The sequence below is a fragment of the Schistocerca serialis genome, unplaced genomic scaffold, assembly GCF_023864345.2.
Source record: "Schistocerca serialis cubense isolate TAMUIC-IGC-003099 unplaced genomic scaffold, iqSchSeri2.2 HiC_scaffold_1184, whole genome shotgun sequence".
Classification (NCBI taxonomy): domain Eukaryota; kingdom Metazoa; phylum Arthropoda; class Insecta; order Orthoptera; family Acrididae; genus Schistocerca; species Schistocerca serialis.
Window position 1 is genome coordinate 60001 of NW_026047386.1, and position 12500 is coordinate 72500.

Genomic DNA, 12500 nt, shown 5'->3' on the forward strand with positions numbered 1-12500 from the left:
CCACCCCTATAACTTGCGTTTCATGAAGAGTTATGTCCAATATGCGACATTCCCGCTGTCCCTATACATGAGCTGCGAGCTGTACCAGTTACGAGCTAGAGACGCGATCGCGTTGCTCTCTGTACGAATGCCGATGCTGAGCGGTCAGCTAGGAGGCGCTCCATCCATGTCGGTACCGGTGGGCGTTGCACTCGCAGTCGCAAAAACGTACGGCAAGTATATTACTCGGAAGAGTTTATGACAGTCCAAGCCCCCCTGCGTGGGGAGCGTCTTTCTAGGCCATGACCCACCGGAAGGGCGCAGCGTCCCCCACCCCAGACATGTGACGTCACACTATCGGTATTGACGACTCGACTCATTGCTTATAATCATTTGCCATACACCGGTGGAAGCTGCCGAGACGAGTAGCTACATAGCGCGCTCGCCGTGGCACTAATGTACAGAGATACAACAGTTTCGACTGGAACCGGATTAAACGTATACACGGCGCTGATTAGTAATAGATAGACCCATCAGAATACAGATAATATATACAACTGTCCGTATACATGCTGAAAGACTCTGCTCACAATCACAACCACACGTCAGCCACACACTCTTATCACGCACTACTCTCCGCCTGTAACACGCACACAGACAATATGTAAGCACCAGCGTGGAACAACACCCAGTGCATCCTCTCCGCCACATGAGACAATCCACACTGTCATAACCAGACTGGGAGGTCCACTCAGAAAACGGAATATCCCACCCTCCCGACAACCACCATTGCTCAGCTAAGCCACCAACACCCACACATGTCCTACACAGGGGTGCACCCAACATCACAATACTGCCTCCTCTCACAGCACACAAACAATGGCAGGAATGAAAGACACAGGTCTCCCACAAGCATGGAATCGGAGCGCCGCCTGTCATGAGCCAAAGGTGTATCCTGACGTGGCAAATCAGATGATGCCGCAGGCATCCACTTACTATAATCACAATCAACAAACCGACCGGCCGCCCCCCCCCCCCCCCATTACACCTTTCCTTACAACAATGTGTACCTTAACCTAAACTATACTGTACCTTAACCTAAACTATACTGTACCTTAACCTAACCTATACGGTACCTTAACCTAACCTATACGGTACCTTAACCTAACCTATATTGTACCTTAACCTAACCTATATTGCGCCTTAACCTAACCTCTATTGTAACTTAACCTAACCTATATTGCTCCTTAACCTAACCTATATTGCACCTTAACCTAACCTATATTGCACCTTAACCTAACCTATATTGCGCCTTAACCTAACCTATATTGCGCCTTAACCTAACCTATATTGCGCCTTAACCTAACCTATATTGCGCCTTAACCTAACCTATATTGCGCCTTAACCTAACCTATATTGCGCCTTAACCTAACCTATATTGCGCCTTAACCTAACCTATATTGCGCCTTAACCTAACCTATATTGCGCCTTAACCTAACCTATATTGCGCCTTAACCTAACCTATATTGCGCCTTAACCTAACCTACATTGCGCCTTAACCTAACCTATATTGCGCCTTAACCTAACCTATATTGCGCCTTAACCTAACCTATATTGCGCCTTAACCTAACCTATATTGCGCCTTAACCTAACCTATATTGCGCCTTAACCTAACCTACATTGCGCCTTAACCTAACCTACATTGCGCCTTAACCTAACCTACATTGCGCCTTAACCTAACCTATATTGCGCCTTAACCTAACCTATATTGCGCCTTAACCTAACCTATGTTGCGCCTTAACCTAACCTATGTTGCGCCTTAACCTAACCTATGTTGCGCCTTAACCTAACCTATGTTGCGCCTTAACCTAACCTATGTTGCGCCTTAACCTAACCTATGTTGCGCCTTAACCTAACCTATGTTGCGCCGTAACCTAACCTATGTTGCGCCGTAACCTAACCTATGTTGCGCCTTAACCTAACCTATGTTGCGCCTTAACCTAACCTATGTTGCGCCTTAACCTAACCTATGTTGCGCCGTAACCTAACCTATGTTGCGCCGTAACCTAACCTATGTTGCGCCGTAACCTAACCTATGTTGCGCCGTAACCTAACCTATGTTGCGCCGTAACCTAACCTATGTTGCGCCGTAACCTAACCTATGTTGCGCCGTAACCTAACCTATGTTGCGCCGTAACCTAACCTATGTTGCGCCGTAACCTAACCTATGTTGCGCCGTAACCTAACCTATGTTGCGCCGTAACCTAACCTATGTTGCGCCGTAACCTAACCTATGTTGCGCCGTAACCTAACCTATGTTGCGCCGTAACCTAACCTATGTTGCGCCGTAACCTAACCTATGTTGCGCCGTAACCTAACCTATGTTGCGCCGTAACCTAACCTATGTTGCGCCGTAACCTAACCTATGTTGCGCCGTAACCTAACCTATGTTGCGCCGTAACCTAACCTATATCGTATCTTAACCTAACCTATATCGTATCTTAACCTAACCTATATCGTATCTTAACCTAACCTATATCGTATCTTAACCTAACCTATATCGTATCTTAACCTAACCTATATCGTATCTTAACCTAACCTATATCGTACCTTAACCTAACCTATATTGCCCCTTAACGTAACCCATATTGCGCTGTAACCCAACACACGTTGGGCCTTAACCCAACACACGTTGGGCCTTAACCCAACACACGTTGGGCCTTAACCCAACACACGTTGGGCCTTAACCCAACACACGTTGGGCCTTAACCCAACACACGTTGGGCCTTAACCCAACACACGTTGGGCCTTAACCCAACACACGTTGGGCCTTAACCCAACACACGTTGGGCCTTAACCCAACACACGTTGGGCCTTAACCCAACACACGTTGGGCCTTAACCCAACACACGTTGGGCCTTAACCCAACACACGTTGGGCCTTAACCCAACACACGTTGGGCCTTAACCTGCTCTGTAATTGTCATACGACGCGTTAAATTAGTGTAGTGTTGCCTAACTGCAACCCCCGCAATATAGTTTGCTACTCGCACTGCCCGGTCCCCAGTGTATCGCTTCATGTTAAACACCTTGCAGCTATACACTGTAATGTGGATGGCAGCAGGACGTACATGCTCAATGCCCTTTGCAGTTGTTCATTGGCATTCGCAGTTGTTCATTGGCATTCGCATGGCGAAGCACTTAGCCTACGCTGTGGTATGGCCTGTGTCAACTGTCCGCTGATATTGTACGTCCAAATCACACACTGTACTGCACATTGGTCCTCATGTACTGAATGATACATCGTGGTACATGTGACCGTACAACGACTGCGCCAACAACGGCGAACCATGCGGTCCAAATGTTGTGCACGCAGCTACGTGTCGTCTCCCTATAAGAGCTGGATTGCAGTGTGGTATGCCCTGGATGGCGATCAGCATGAGCCGTCTGTTGATGTAGTGGCGCGTGTTGTCAGACGTTGTCGTCTCTTCTCACACACCGTGATAGCATGGTGCACTGCGTTCCACATCTGCGACATGCGACAGAGGCCGGTTGACAGTCGTTCGCGCAATGGACATCGCATACGTACGGGGGCCACCTTCCACGTGTTTGCGAAGCGTGCACATGTTGTTGCGTGTATGTGGGCAGACATAGTGTGTCGTGACACCTGACACAGGCATGCAACAATCGTTGAATTTGCAAATGGCGATGGACGCCTACGTTTGCTGGTGACGTTACGCAAATGAACAACTGGTAAACCGTTGTGGTGCGGTTGTTCTCGCTAGAGGTGAATCAGTGATGGCGACGATCGGTTGAGCTACCAACCGGTTGTTTCAGCGATACCCACCATGCCCACGAACGTGAATGGCATGTGGGTGTGAAGCGATACGCGGCGGTGGCTGGGTGGGACCGGCCCCGGCCGGTGAGGGGGGGCCTCCCGGCGTGCTGGCCGCGCGGTGCGTGGGCGCACGCGCTACAGCCGGCTGGTGGGGGCGGCCACTGGCAGGCGCGCCGGCCGACGGAGGCGGCAGGCGGCGCAGCTGCGCGCCGGCGCACCCTGCACGCGGCGCCGTGCGGCCAAAGTAGGTCCTCACGGGCCCGGTGCGAAGCGCGGTGGACATCTGCAGTGTGCTGGTCCGATTGAGGACTGTGTGCGCTGAGGATGCGCCGCCGCCCGGCGCTCGGCGCCGCGACGCCGTCTGCTGCTCGGTCGCCTCTGCGGTTCTCGCAGGTGGTTTGTATCGCAGCTGTGCGGACGTGTTGGCGCGTGCGCTGTGCTGGGAGAGTTCGCTTCGGCACCCAAGTGGGGCTTTTGTCCTTCTGTGGCGCTGGCGTTGGAGCTGCCGGTCACCGTAGGTGGCGCGTGTTGTCTCCCGCCGGCAATGCCACGACAGCACGCTCCCGGGCCTCTGTCGGCAGCGGCAAGCTCAGTTGGGAGCACGGGTGGTCGCACCTAAAGCGTCTACTCGCCAAACTCCGGGCGATTGCGCCTCTCTCGAACCCGACCAAGTACTTAGGACGGCGCTGCGCGCCGCCGGGACCTGAGAGGGTTTCGAGGTGTATGGTGCAGGGGAGCTCAGCCTCCTCCTGTTTGCAGAATAATTGAGCGGACGCTTGCGTGTTCGCGCGGGCCCCCGGGACACACTCCCGGGCGGCCGGCTGCTCAGCTCTAGTTGACGCAGCTCCCTGGTTGATCCTGCCAGTAGTCATATGCTTGTCTCAAAGATTAAGCCATGCATGTCTCAGTACAAGCCGCATTAAGGTGAAACCGCGAATGGCTCATTAAATCAGTTATGGTTCCTTAGATCGTACCCACGTTACTTGGATAACTGTGGTAATTCTAGAGCTAATACATGCAAACAGAGTCCCGAGTCTGGCGTGAGGTCAGTCGCTTGACGGCGCGTTTCGGCGCGGGCCCGCCCGTTGCCGGCGCGCCGTAAGGCACGGAGGCTCGCACTGGGGCGTATCGCTTTCCAGTCGGGCGTGCCGCGGCAGTCCTCACTCGGGGAAGTGAAGCGTCTCTTACAGCCTCTCCTTCCCAAGTGGCTCTTTCCGCCTTCCCGTGGTGCCAGACGTTAAGCTCGGCATTCTGCCTTGCGTCAAAAGGGAGAGCTGCGACCCAACCCGATGCGAAAGCGAAGGGTGCGTGGCACAGGGGGAGCTGTGTCAAGGGACCGAACACCAGTCCCTTTCTGTTCGCAGGGCACAGACCAGCAGGTGCTCTGCATGCCGGCGACCTCGTTTGTCGGCGTGGGATCGCGGCGCGAGTCGGCAAGGGTGCTTCGCCGCGCCCCTGGGTAACCGGGGCGTGTTCTGCCAAACCCAGGAGGTGGTGACATCGCCTGGGCTAGGTTAGATGGGCCCAGACCGCCGAACGACTGGGGGACCGACCCACCACCTGAGTAGGAGTGGGTCCTTGGCCTTCAGGTGGAAACTCGGGCTAGTAGGCGGCGAAGGGCGAGGGGTGCATCCGCCTCTCCGGAGTGCGGGGTGCACTTGCCGAGGAGCGTCGAGTGAAATCGTCGACGACGAGGCCTTCGACGGGGACCAGTGCGCTGGCAACGGCGCGCTGAACCCTGCAGCTCAGGAGTGCCCTTGACCTAGGGGCGAGGTTGGTGGGCGAGCTGCAACAGTCCCCCCCCATGCCAGAGGAGCCGGTCCGGGGCAAGAGACGGGCTCCCACCTTTTTTCTTCACTCGTCAAACATGGCTGAATCTGAGACGGGTGAATCTAGTGCGACCTCGAGGGCGTCGATAGCGACTGTTCCTGCCTCACAGGAGGAAGGGGAACAGAATGTGCAAACTACATTAGAAAGACACACAAAAATTAATCAAATTTTGGACTCAAGTGTCAAAAATGGCAAAATAAGCCAGGCTGCTGTCATGGCAATTAAAAACGAGCTCGCCGCTTGGGCCATTGCTAACGCAAAGCTTGAGGGGAGACTCGAAGAGTTAGAAAAAGAAAATTATAGACTCAGACAGCAACCAACCAAGACATGGGCAGCAGTGGCTGCACAAGCAGCCACAAAAACTCAGACCACTAAAGAAACAATAGCCAAGGTAACAAAAAGGCCGGACACGGCGGTCTTCCTAAGACCCCTGCCCGGACAAACAGTAAAGAAGGTGCAAGAGATATTTACCACAATAATAGACCCAGCCAAAGATAAAATTAAAATTAATAAAGTCAAGGCAACAAAAAATGTAGTAGTAGTTGATGTAGCAACAGAAGTGGACAGAGATAAAATCTTAAAAAACACGAAACTGAACACAGCAGTCAAGTGCGAACCACCAAAAAAGAGGAACCCGCTGGTAATCCTCTACGATGTGCCAGTAGCTCTAACAGAATCAGACATTTATGAGACACTATACAATCAGAATTTTGATGATATGCAATGGGAGACATTCAGACAAGACTTCAAATTACGTTTCAAAACAGGGCCTCGGGATCGGGATGTTGTACATCACGTTGCCGAGGTATCTGGGAACATGCGGCGCAAAATCACCACTATGGGAAGAATATATTTAGGTTTTCATGCCATAAATGTACGGGACTACTTAGTAGTACCCAGATGCCACAACTGTGGCGATTTAGATCATATACATAAACACTGTGAAAGAAGGCCGGCCTGCTCCAGGTGTGGGGCCGAGGATCATACAAGAAAAAATTGTAACAAAGCCGGGATTTGTATCCCCTGTACAAAGAGAGGGAAAAAATCATGTAACACCACCGGCAGAAACTGCCCTACTTACAGGATGCTCGAGCAGAGACTTATAGCCCGAATTGACTATGGCTGAGTCCCCAAATGGGAATAAGAAGCCCAAAAGGAAGTCTCCAAGCAAGAGGTTGAGGGATGCAATAAGGGCCAATAAATTTAGAGAATTTATAAAAAAGATCACTAGGCCACAACATTTCATCATCATGAAAGACGCCTGTATTCAAACTGATCCTTGCGAAGAGAATGATGCACCCTCCCCTCCGAATCGGGGACAAAGGTCGTCTAAAGATCAAGAACGACCACTTGGGCATCCTGTGGTGGGGAAGTTATCAATGCGGGAAGAGTTAGTGCAAGTGAACACAATAAGCAGCACTAATATACCGATAAATAGTGGTACACCAACAAGTCCACATAGTACACGTGAGCCGGGCATAGATCCTGCCAGGATCTACCCCAACCTGGAGCATGCATTACAGCTGTCTAGGCTCGAAGAGCCGGCCACCCTCACAACAGCCTTGAGGCACGTGGTGCGTGTCGGCCACCAATACGGTAGAGACATCACCTTTCCAGTGATGGAGGCTGTTGACAGAATACAGCTCAAGACAATGAATCTCCCCACAGATTTCGGAGCCCTGCGAGACCTGGTCAAAAAAGTGTTTGAAAGGCGAAATGAAAAATTCGATCTTAATGAGTTATATAACCAATCAGTCATCACAAACGGCAGAATAGCTCACGACTGGCGCAAAAACTGGCCAGAATCTCATATACATACATACTTTCCACGTGAGCCAGTTAAGAGTGGGACAGATAAACACTCATAATAGCAGACTGGTCCTGCAGGAACTCCGAAAAGTGGTGGAGGAGAAGAGTCTGGACGTACTCTGCATACAGGAGCCGTACTCCCTGGCTGGCCGGATCCCATTTACTGCAGTTAATTGGCAACAAATCTATAGCGGAGAGGAACCAAAAGCCGCGGTTATGATAACAAATAAAGCATTAAGAGCCACCACATTAGCACAATTTTCGGATGACCACTGCAACGTCGTGGAGCTTCACTCACCCACCGGATTATTATACCTAGTCAATATGTACTTCCAGTACGGAAGACAAATTGAAGAATTTTTGGAGAAGCTTGTTCAAATAGCCACGGCGTTGCGGGGAAAGAAAATTCTCGTGACCGCGGATATCAATGCAAAATCCCCCCTTTGGTTCAGTGGCACCCAGGATGAAAGAGGAGAAAAAGCTGTCGACACGATCATGGCATTACAACTCATAGTCGCGAACAAACAAGGAAACCCTCCCACCTACTCCGGAGGGGGGGGACATGGCACAAACATTGATGTGACCTTGATCACACCAAATCTTACAACAAAATTATTCAACTGGACAGTCTGGGATCAGATCACTACCAGTGATCACAACATGATAACATTTACCATAGGAGACAGCGAGTGCCACTGGGACAAGGGGTGGGAAACGCAGTTCAATTACAATAAAACTGACTGGGACCGTCTGGCGAGGGAGTGCGACATCCCTGCATTGCTGGAGGGTGATGTCGACGTAGAGGAGTACACCAAAGATCTTACAAATGCGATAATCAGGGCAGTAAAGGCAGCTGTACCAACCAGGAGGAGGGCCGTCGCGGCTTCCCCTTCACCATGGTCAGCCGAACTGGGGCAAATGCGCCAAGCAGTACGGAGGGCGAGGAGGTATTACCAGCGGTGTGTCGTCTGGCATGAAAAGCAGCGATGGCAGCAAACATACAGAGAAGCCAAAGAACAGTTCCAACAGGAACTTAAGGCTGTCAGGATGAGAAGCTGGGAGAAATATGTGCAAAGCCAATTGGCTACGGACCCCTGGGGACTTCCCTACAAAATAGTCAGAGAAAAAATAAAATCACCTATGGTGTTGTCTACCGTCAGGGATGGGGACCGGATGACGGGAACCTGGCAGGAAACTGCGGAGGCCCTACTCCGTGCCCTGTTACCTGACGATAGAGAAGAAGACGACTCGGAAGAACAGCGAAGAATAAGACTAGAGAACCAGCGGGTCTACGAAAACAACCGCGTGGTCTACCCCTTCTCTGAAGAAGAGGTAAGCTCTCAAATAAAAGACCTCAAAAAGGGAAAGGCTCCCGGCCCAGATGGCATCATTGCGGAGGTGATACAATACCTCGCCCCCCAGCTGGTAGCACCTCTCACTCAGCTATACAATGAATGTCTACGGCTTCAGACATTCCCCTCAATTTGGAAAAAGGCAAATGTTGTCATAATCAGAAAAGGCCCAGACAAAGATCCCAAGGAAGCAAAGTCGTATAGACCTATATGTCTACTGGACTTGCTGGGCAAGCTCTTTGAGAGGTTGCTGGCAGACAGGTTGGCTGCACACCGGGTCCTGTGCGGGATGAGTGACAGACAGTTCGGTTTTCGGACGGGGCGATCCGCGTCTGACGCAATCGCCCTGGCCGCGGATGTCTGTGGCTCTGCCCCGCACAAGTACATAGTTGGCATCATGGTGGACATCAGTGGCGCCTTTGACAACCTGTGGTGGCCTTCGCTCTTCTCCTGCTTGCGGGAGAAGGAGTGCCCAGGGCCGCTATATGGCTGTCTGAGGAGCTATTGTGAAGACAGGGAGGTTTGGCTATCGGCCCCTAGTGGAAAAGTTAGTAAGAAAATCACCAAGGGGTGTCCTCAGGGTTCTGTCCTGGGGCCACTCTTTTGGGACATAAATATGGAACCACTTTTGGAAGAACTCAAGAGAAGCGAAGATGTACTAGAGGTCATAGCCTACGCAGATGACCTCCTTCTGCTGGTTGGCGGCCATAGTCGCGAAGAATTGGAGCCAAAGGTAGAAAGAGCCATCACAATACTGACAACATGGTGTCATAAAACTAAGATGTCAATAGCACCCAATAAGTCTACCTACTTGCTGCTTAAGGGTCAACTTATAAGAAACCCTACCGTTAGAATAAATGGCCTACCAATCCTCAGGCGTAGAGAAGCTCGGTACCTTGGGGTCATCATCGACGAGAGGTGGAACTATGCATCACATATAGATACAGTAACACAACGTTCGCTCACAGTATTACACAACTTAATTGGAATAGGGCACAAAAGATTTCACCTCCCACCTGATCTCATTAAACTGTATCACAACAGCATTCTCACATCCATTGTAGGCTACGGATCAGCGGTCTGGGCACACAGGCTCACGAGGGTCATGCCCGCCGTGGCCGTCAGAAGAGTGCAGCGAAATATGCTCCTACGGTCAGTAGGCGCTTATAGAACAACTCCAGGAGGGGCACTCTCAGTACTGATGGGGTTATGTCCTTTAGACATAAAAATTAGGGAACAGGCTACCTGGTACTGGGTCAAGAAAAATAGAAGGGAGAAGATAGAAGAAATTATGGGGGTATATGTAGGGGATAAGCCAAGCATTAAAAGAAGGGGAATGGAATTGTGGCAGGAACTCTGGGACAGTGAGGAAACTGGGCGAAGAACACACGAGCTGTTTCCAAGCATAAAGGAACGCCTTGAACTGACTTATATCAAACCATCAAAGGGGCTACTGCACTTTCTTACAGGCCACGGACCCTACCCGACATATCTCTGTCGGTTTGGGAAAAGGGCAGCATCAGCGTGTGACTGTGGAGCAGTGCTGGGCACTCCAGACCATGTGGTGTATGAGTGTCCCCTCTTCGACGATGTAGCACACCAACTCAGGGAACAACTACCGAACAACGACACGTACCACCTGCTCAGGCAAGAAGGCACCTTCGATATTCTCAACAAATTAACTAATAACATATCAAATAAAGTCCTCAAAGAATATCTCCGTAATATTGATTAATTAAACACCAGATTTGTCGCGTACGCCCCCCTGTTCCGCCGGGACATGGAATAGGCCAGTCGCTTCACGGCTGGAATCCGCCAGGTCTATGGAATAGGTTGGGGGGCAGTACATCACTACCGGATTGACAAGCACCAATCATGACATTAGAATTAAGTTAGTTATAAGATCAACAATTAGGATAAGAGAAACAGTATAAAACTGCAGCGACCAGGTTTCTGGCCAGCCCAGTGTCAGGGGCACTCCCACTGGGATTAGCTCAGTGGGAACGGCCAATAAAATAGGTTTGTATCATAATCTGACACATATGTAACGCTGCAGGTAGAATAGTTAGAATAGTTATAACAAGAAACCATTTGACATCAGCATTTTAAAATAGATGGATAAAATTAAGTACGATAGTAAAACAACAGAATAGCAAAGTAGTAGCATAATACTCTCATAGTGGTGATGTATCGTTAAAATCCTGTAGTGTTAAACATAACATTAGCTGCAGATAGAAAATTAGAAATAGTTAATAATAGGACCTACTAATGTATTAGGTAGTAGGTTATTCTGTATAATAATAACAATGATGAATAAAGATTTTTTTTTTTTTAAAAAAAAAAAAAAAAAAAAAAAAAAAAAAAAAAAACAGAGTCCCGACCAGAGATGGAAGGGACGCTTTTATTAGATCAAAACCAATCGGTCGGCTCGTCCGGTCCGTTTGCCTTGGTGACTCTGAATAACTTTGGGCTGATCGCACGGTCCTCGTACCGGCGACGCATCTTTCAAATGTCTGCCTTATCAACTGTCGATGGTAGGTTCTGCGCCTACCATGGTTGTAACGGGTAACGGGGAATCAGGGTTCGATTCCGGAGAGGGAGCCTGAGAAACGGCTACCACATCCAAGGAAGGCAGCAGGCGCGCAAATTACCCACTCCCGGCACGGGGAGGTAGTGACGAAAAATAACGATACGGGACTCATCCGAGGCCCCGTAATCGGAATGAGTACACTTTAAATCCTTTAACGAGTATCTATTGGAGGGCAAGTCTGGTGCCAGCAGCCGCGGTAATTCCAGCTCCAATAGCGTATATTAAAGTTGTTGCGGTTAAAAAGCTCGTAGTTGGATTTGTGTCCCACGCTGTTGGTTCACCGCCCGTCGGTGTTTAACTGGCATGTATCGTGGGACGTCCTGCCGGTGGGGCGAGCTGAAGGCGTGCGACGCGCCTCGTGCGTGCTCGTGCGTCCCGAGGCGGACCCCGTTGCAATCCTACCAGGGTGCTCTTGAGTGAGTGTCTCGGTGGGCCGGCACGTTTACTTTGAACAAATTAGAGTGCTTAAAGCAGGCAAGCCCGCCTGAATACTGTGTGCATGGAATAATGGAATAGGACCTCGGTTCTATTTTGTTGGTTTTCGGAACCCGAGGTAATGATTAATAGGGACAGGCGGGGGCATTCGTATTGCGACGTTAGAGGTGAAATTCTTGGATCGTCGCAAGACGAACAGAAGCGAAAGCATTTGCCAAGTATGTTTTCATTAATCAAGAACGAAAGTTAGAGGTTCGAAGGCGATCAGATACCGCCCTAGTTCTAACCATAAACGATGCCAGCCAGCGATCCGCCGCAGTTCCTCCGATGACTCGGCGGGCAGCCTCCGGGAAACCAAAGCTTTTGGGTTCCGGGGGAAGTATGGTTGCAAAGCTGAAACTTAAAGGAATTGACGGAAGGGCACCACCAGGAGTGGAGCCTGCGGCTTAATTTGACTCAACACGGGAAACCTCACCAGGCCCGGACACCGGAAGGATTGACAGATTGATAGCTCTTTCTTGATTCGGTGGGTGGTGGTGCATGGCCGTTCTTAGTTGGTGGAGCGATTTGTCTGGTTAATTCCGATAACGAACGAGACTCTAGCCTGCTAACTAGTCGCGTGACATCCTTCGTGCTGTCAGCGATTACTTTTCTTCTTAGAGGGACAG